The sequence below is a fragment of the Martes martes genome (assembly GCF_963455335.1).
Source record: "Martes martes genome assembly, chromosome: 12".
Classification (NCBI taxonomy): Eukaryota; Metazoa; Chordata; class Mammalia; order Carnivora; family Mustelidae; genus Martes; species Martes martes.
Genome location: NC_137900.1, coordinates 91,350,469 through 91,358,582, shown reverse-complemented (window position 1 = coordinate 91,358,582; position 8,114 = coordinate 91,350,469).

Below are 8,114 nucleotides of genomic sequence, written 5' to 3'. Positions count from 1 at the left end.
TTCCTCCCCGGGACCTGGGGACTCTGGGAAATGTAGTCCTGCTGCTCCGGCCTCATCAGGGCCCCGGGCCAGAGGCCCTGGTGTGGGCCCTGGACCCACCCCTGTTTTTACCAGGTTCCCTCCGAGCAGCAGACCCCCGTGAGCCAGGCCTGCCTGCCCCCCTGGGCCCGGGCACTCGGACCTGGTCCCGTGGACGGGACAGCGGAGTCAGGTCAAAGGCCTGACCGGGCACCAGAGGGAGTGAAAGACGTCACTGCCAGCATCATCTTGGGGCCGCTGGGGCCAGGCCGAGCCCCTCCCCTCTGTGACAGCCTTTCATTAAGCTGGCAGCCCGGGGTTTTATTTTTACTTTTTAATCAGTCTTGAATTTGGCTTCCCTGCATCGGAGTCCCATCAAACGGCAATCCGTTAAGATTTGATTTCCACTAGAGGGAGGGCCAATTGATGGCTTGGTAAGGGATCTGTCCCTTGGAGGCTGTCTCCGCTGCTCGGGGTTTTGCGGAGGACGGGGGCACTCCAGCGGGTCAGGCAGGCCCTTGGTCACCGGACACCTGGCACCACCGAGGGGCCTGGCACGTGCAGCGAATGAAATGTCCGTCCCTGTCCCTGGGAAGCTCAGTTCCGTGGGGATTAAACAAGCCACATGTAAATGACTGGAGGTGTAGGGATGTGGGGTAGGATCACAGAACCACGGCCCTGGGTCTGGCTTGGGAATCATGGGGAGCTTCCCCAGGAAGGCAGGAGGTCCCAGGCAGGGGAGAGCAGACCCCACAGCAGGTTTGGGAGGCCCGTGTGGCTGGGACATAGTTCAGAAGGACAAGAGAGGCTGAGATCCCAAAGAGGGCAGACCCAAGGGCCCAGTCGAGGATTTGGGGTTTGAGTCAGGCTTCTCTGCCCCCCCACCCCGGGTGACTGGAGGTACCCAAAGTCTCTACAGCCCTCATCGGGCTGACTGGACCTGGGTTCAAGGGAAAGCTGCTGGTAGAGAGTGACCGGAAGAGTCAGGAGTGAATGTACTGGTGTCACAGTTCAGGGCAGCCAAGGCCTGTCTGCCTAGCTGGGCTGGAGACAGAAGGCTGTGACTTCCCTTCCAATCATGGAGCCCACCTGTGAAGCCCCCGGCCCACCCCACAGCCTGCCAGCCTCCAGGTCCAGAGCCTCCCAAGCACAGTCAGCTGCTTGGGTTGGGGTGAGGGCTCTCTGGCCACAGGGCACCAGCCGTAGGGTCTGGGTCTGATAGAGGGGGGATGACCTGGGCTCTGCCCCCAACTAGCTGTGGGATCTTGGACAAGTCACTTGGCCTGTCTGGGCCTTGGTTTTTCCACCTGTAACATGGGAATCATAGTGTCTACTTTTCAAGAGCTAGTGTGAGGTCGGTGAGATGATGCTTGTTAAACACTGAGCAGGATCCCCGACACAGAGTGAGCCTTCCACTCTATGGGTTGAACAAAGAAGGCACAGTCCTCTCTCCCCTCTGGGTGTCCCCGTCAGAAGGACCCACCACCAAAGTCTGGGCCCTGTTGGTGTGAAGCCAGACTCCAGGAGCCCCGAATCCAGATTTCCTTGCAGACTTCCCGGCATTCCTCTTCCAGAGGGCCCCATGCAGACCACATGGCTACGGGGGGGCGGGGGGGTGTGTCCTAGCCTCTTGGGTGGAAATGATGGCCTGTGCTGCCTCCTCCCGGACCCTGGACAGACGCAGAGGGAGATGTACTCAGAATGCGTGGACAGAGGGCACTAGACTGAGCTGCGTGCTCTAACTTCTTCACACCCCATAATCAACCTTTTGTGAAGATGTGGTACCTCCCCCATTTTAGAGATGACGACTTTGAGGCTCAGAGGTGTGAAGCCTAAAGGAGTGGGGGTTCAACTCTCCAGCTGTCCCTGGGGAGGAACACAAGGACCTCCAGACAGAGACCCTCAGCGAGCAGGGACCCGGGTGTGCTTGCTCAGTTCTCCACCAGGGAGGAGCTCATCTCGCTCTCCCTGGGTGGAGCCCCTGACCTCGGCTGACCTCCGGAGGGGAAGAGGAGCCCAGCCCAGACTGGGGCTATTAATACCCCGAGGTCTATGTCAGCATCTCGGTCTGGTCAGAGCTGCCAGCAGGCTCTGAGGGCCACAGTGGGCTCTACGCGGGGGACTGGGGGGGGGGTGTCTGTGAAGTCCAGCTGGGCTCTGGCCTGGGAGTGGTTTAAGAGTGGACTCTGGAGTGAGACAGCCCCAGGTCCAAACCATGGCTCAGCCACCCCCAGCTCAGTGACCACCAATGAGCCTTGCGAGCCCTCTTGGTCTCTGTTCCCCATCCTGGGGGGCTGGTGCAAGGACAGGGCGAGGGACTCACGCAGCCTGGGACCTGCGCCTCCCCCCGGAAGACGGGAGTGACCCTGTTCACGTTCTCAGCTGAGAAGCCGGCTGCACCCTTTTTGAGGCCCCACCATAGACCACAGAGTCCCACTGCTCAAGGACACTCAGAATCCACTCTTTCATTCAATCGACGCTTTTGTTGAGCTCCTCATGAAGTCCAGTTTTGGAGACAGGAGACACACCCGCAAAACAACTAGCCAGTTTGTACCAATTTACTTTTGTACCAGTTTGTAGCCAGTTTACTTTTACCAGTAACCTTACTTTTTTTTTCTTATTCTCAAGCGATTACAAGCTTACCAAAATAAATTCAATAAATACAGATGAGGGGCACCTGGGTGGCTCAGTTGGTTAAGCCACTGCCTCCCGCTCAGATCACGATCCTGGAGTCCCAGGATTGAGTCCTGCATCGGGCTCCCTGCTTGGCGGGGAGCCTGCTTCTCCCTCTGACCCTCCCCCCTCTCATGTTCTCTCTCTTTCTCTCTCAAATAAATAAAATCTTAAAAATAAATAACTACAGATGATATAGGTACAATCCTATTGCCTGGAGACCACCACTGTTAACATGAGGGTCATCAGGTTATAAAGGAATTCTCACTTGTCTCGTTTCCAATTGTTATACTATTTCACAAAACCACGTATTACTTTAATAATCAGCAAGAATATATATATATTTCTCAGCAAGAATATATATTAAACAAACCGTATCATATGTACACACATGCGCATATAAAACATGGTTGTTTATATGCCCTTTTTAACATTTTTTATTTTTTATAGGCCCTTTAAAAAATAACCTATACGTGTTCACTTAATATAAACCTGGCCATGTTTCCATGACAACCTGCCATTTTTCAACGGTTGCTTGGCATTTTGTCATGTGGATGGGCCATACCTTCTGTAAGCAACCTCTTATTGTTGGACACGTAGCCTGTTTCCATTTCATGACCGTACGAATCTATTCCGCCGCGGCCTTCCTTACACACACCCCGCCGAGTGCCAAAGTAAACTACAAACACGTGGTTCAGGTGGCAAGTGCCAAAGACCACCACAGGCTCAGCTGCATCCAAGTGGGTCTGATGGGTCGGCCTGAGTGACCTACTGCAGTGCCCAGACCTGGGAAAACATGGATTATAGATGCTTCCAGGCATCGACAGGGCAACAGGGCAAGTCCAAGCACCCTCTTCCCATGTTAGAGATGAGGAAGGGCAGCCTAGGGTGGTGGCATCACCTGTGAGGCCACAGAGCCGGTCAAGGTCAGGAATGGCTGGTCCCTGCAACTCCAAGGCTGCAGGCTCTCCTTCCGGCCAGGGGTCCCCCAGCTTCTCCATTCCCCCGATGACTGGGCACTCACTCATTCACGCGCCTACTCGTGGAACACTTCTGGAGGACTGCTAGGCACCAGGCCTCAGGCAAGGACCAGTGGGAAGTGCAAAGGTGACCCTCGGAGGTGCCCAAGCCTGCAGACCACCTGGCCTGCCCGGAGCCACTACCCTACCTGGCCCCGTGGTGCATACAACCTTCCTGTTCTAGCCCTGTCCTGTGCTGAGAGGCGGAATCGACTTGCCAGGGCCCACAGCGGGGGAGGGGCACAGCAGGACTCGGGCTGTGGGGCCTAGACACCTGCGATCTGTTGTCTTGAAATGTTTGAGAGAGATCTCCTACTACTGTTTACGACTACGAAGCGTAGGTAGCATTAGCTGGCACCTAATACTTGCTCTGTGCCTACTCGAGCCAAGTACGTGTCCCCGAACTGTCACAGTAATTTGACAGGCTTTGAGTCGTCCTCGCCCAAATGGGGACATCAAAACTCAGAGGTGAAGGGGCTCTATCTGGGTCATCCAGTCGGCCTGAGGGCACCCCAGGACCCCTTACCCTCCTCTGCTCTTCTTCTCTGCCCTTGGCCATAACACTTACTCTCCGTGTGTTTATGGCTCGTCTCCTCTGAGCAGTGTCAGCCCAGGGGGCAGGGACTGTCCTCTACGTGGTCAGGTGTGTGCCCAGGGGGCCCAGAAAGGCCTGGTGCACAGTAGGAGGCCATGACTCCGTGTTTCCGCAGGTTGGACTCTAATCTACTACAAGCCTCACCATCAAAGACGGATGACCAAAGGAGGCGTGTTATTTGGGGGTGACGACCCCAGACGGGAAGGGGAGAAGGGACTGGGGGGAGAAGCTCCACGCCGCCCGGCAGGAGGGACGCATCTCGGGGAGTCGCACAGCTGGAGGGGAGAGGAGGGAGGGGCAGCGGCGGGGCCCTTGCCAGGAGGGGGAGGGAGCCCGGGAACAGCGTTTTTCACCACCGCCTCCCCACCCCGGCGCTCCCGCCCGGATCGCTTTCGCAGTTCGCATTTCCAAGGCCGGTCCCGGGTTATTTCGGTCGGAAACCTGATCCTTCGCGGGTTTATTTTAGCACCTTGGAGAACTCCCAGTGCCGCACCGATCCCGGCCGCACCCCGCCCGCCGCCGACGCCTCCGGGCGCCTCCGGGCGGCGGGGCAGGGGGCGCCGGGACCCGCGGAGCGGCACCCGCACCCGGGACCCCCACTCCCGCAGAGGCCACGGGGCGCGACGGCGCGCCGCCGGGTGCGGGCCCGGGGTCTGTGCGCGCTCCGGCCGCTCCCTGACCTTGGGGGCCCGCGGAGCCGCCGCTCCCCCGCTGGGGCGACGATTGTGCGGGAGGGCAGGACTTTTGATGCCAGAACTGTGGCTCTGAAGACTCCGCTGGGGAGGCCGGACCAGAGCGGCGGCGGGGAGAGTCCCTACCCGGGACCCCCAGAGGGCGACCTCCTTGGGAGCCAGGCTGGGAGAAGCAGCCCCAGCCACCCTCCGGTGACCTCCCTGTGGCCGGTGGAACCTCCATCCCGCAGGTTACCGCCCCCCGGCCAGAAAGAACATTCCACACGCCTGCCTGCACACACACACGCACTCTTACATACACTCACATTCAAAAATGTGCTCAGCTCCACTCACCAGCACACACGCATCCACACATCCTGGGGGACAGATGACACAAGACACGAGCTCATATACACACGCGCAGGCCCAGGGACACACATGCCGACCAGCACGCTCAGACACCCACACGCTCATACAGGTATACCCTCACACAAGGCGCACACACTGTCATACGTGATCAATACACGCTTGCTCCACACCCACACCCACACAACTTATGTTCATCACACACACACACACACAACTGTCACATATACCCTCCCACATACACACACCCACACCATCACACGCTCACACGTACACACACACACTCTAACCTCCTCTACTACGCTTACTACACACACCATCGCACCCCTACTTTCCCCCTCCTGGAAGTGCTTTCTTCACCCTCCCTGCCCCAAGCTCAACACCGGACACCCACAAATCAAAACAATTCACTCTATATATCTGACTTATAGCAATCGATACTTACTCGTAAACCTATCGAGTATGAATTTGTATTTATATATTATTCATGTTAATTCATACCTCCATCCATCATTCCTGGATTTACCCTGGCATCTCTCTGACCCATGGGACGTAAGTGCCGTGGGGACCACGCCCGCCGTCTGTCCTGGCCCTGCCCGTGTCCCCAGCAACCCCTGAATGCCCAGCCCAGCGCAAGTGTCCAGTCGATACTGGCGAAGGAAGGCATGCACGGATGGTGAGGGTCCAGCTGAGAAGTCCTGAGCCTGACGTACCCTAGAAGCAATATGGTTCTGAACTTGTGGCCAGAAAGGCCTTCGCTTCCAGACCGGCAGCCCCCTGAAGTAGTTGGTCTTATGCCTCCCAGACATTTCCCACCCCACGCCACTCTCTCTTCACGGAGAATGCCCCAGGTTCTAACGCGGGGGCCCTCTCTGCATGGCCTCGCCGGGCCTGTGTTCCCCATCTGTAGGGGAGGCCGTGGATGAGCCCTCTCTGAGATCCCATTCCTGCTCCCCGCAGAGATGGGGCGCATCAATGATGTTAGATGGGCCCTGCAGTGGGCTCTACCTCCTGGCCTCCCGATGCCCCCCTCCAGCCATTTGCCTGGCCTTTCAGCCCTGCCCACTGTTTCCTGGGTGGGCATTCCAAGACTTACCACTAGCTTCCAGTCTGGTCCCAAACAGTTAAGGAGAGAACCCTGTTTCCCAGGGCAACAGAATTCCAGCATTAACATTTCCATCTGCAGAACAAGGGCTTTTCCTTCCTGGGAAATGCCTTTCTAGTCCCATGATGACCACACCCTTGGAGGCCGAGATCTCTTGAAGGACCAGTGTTGGCCTTGAGATGCAGGTTGGATGATGAGGGAGAGGGAGCCTGGAGACCAGCTCCGATGGCCACGAAAATGAGGTCCCGACAACTACAGGGACGCCAGGGAGAGCTCCTGTTCCCTTGAATCGCCAGCCTCCGGGTCTTAGGGCCGGGCTGCTGAGGGCAATCCACACCCCCACCCTCCCCGGGCCTCAGTGTCTTGGCTACAGGATGGCATGGTGACAGAAGCCAGCTGGTGGGCTGACCATGGAGGGGTTGGAGGGGGAACTGTACGACGGCTCACAGTGATGCTCAGTAGAGGAGAAGCTGCCTCCAGCTCTTTCCGCTGACCTTGAAGGACTCTCAGCTTGTTTGAGCTGCGTGTGAAAATCAGCTGGGCTGGGCCATGTGGTTCTGATCCCGGCTTTGTTGTATGGCTGGTTCTCCGTGACCTCTCTGGGCCAATGTGCCCAGAATGGAGGGACCTTGTCCTCTCACTGACCATACTTTTGAGTCCCCAAGTTGCCACACTGGCGAGTTCATCTCCTGGCTGGGGTTGGGGCTGTCCAGTCTCTCCTCTTTCTCATTCATTGGTGACTTTCCCGAGGGTTCTAGGGAGACTGAGATCTGGGGGAGGGGAAAAGGTCAGTGGGGGGCACTGTGAGTGTCCCCACGGTGTTGGGCGTGTCACCACCAGATGTGCCCTTCTGCGCTTCATACACGTGTGGACGGACCCCGGGCCTTGCACAGATGCTGAGGCAGCTGCGGGCCTGTGCCCGACACCCACGGAGCTCCAGAAAATGCTGAGCGGGAGGAAGACTGAGTTGGGAGGCAGAAGGGCCAAAAAGGCCCAAGAGCGGGGGAAGCAGCCAGAGCCTTGAACGGCCCAGCAGGACTGGGACAGGGCGCGTGCAAGAGCCCAGGCTGCGGAGACTCTCTCTGGCAGGGCTGGCCTGTGGGGAGCACTCGTCAGCTCAGAGCCTGGGGCCCAGGCCCACGGACACCGCCGTAGCCCTCCACCCACAAAACTGGACTTCAGCTAACCCAGGACAAGGTACTGCCCGGGGTATGTCGTGCAGGGAGGCGTCTACGGGGCTGAGGTTAAGGGGAAGGGGGTTTCTGTTTTGCAAGAGTCCTCACCCTGGGGGCACCTGAGCACCTTTTCTAGTGGGACTTACTAGGGACAGGGGTTACTAGGGGTCAGTCCCATCCCATTCAGAGGGGCTGGCCGCAGCTAGCAAGGGCAGCGTCCCTAGAGGAAGGAACTGAGTGGGCTTTGGACTTGGCCAGATGTGGCTGGGGATCCAGACTCTGAAAAGCTCCTGTCTCCAGATCCCTGGGTCTCTGTCTGTATAGCCCACCTTCAGGGGTCAGGGGTCACTCAGGCAGCACCATCTCTAGGGTGTGGCTGTTTACTGACAAGGTTAAGGCTCCGGCCTCTGTCCTTTTCACATCAAATGAGAAAAATGTGCAGCCTGGCACGAGTTCACAGAGCAAGCACCCATGTCCTTGTCGCCAAGATGG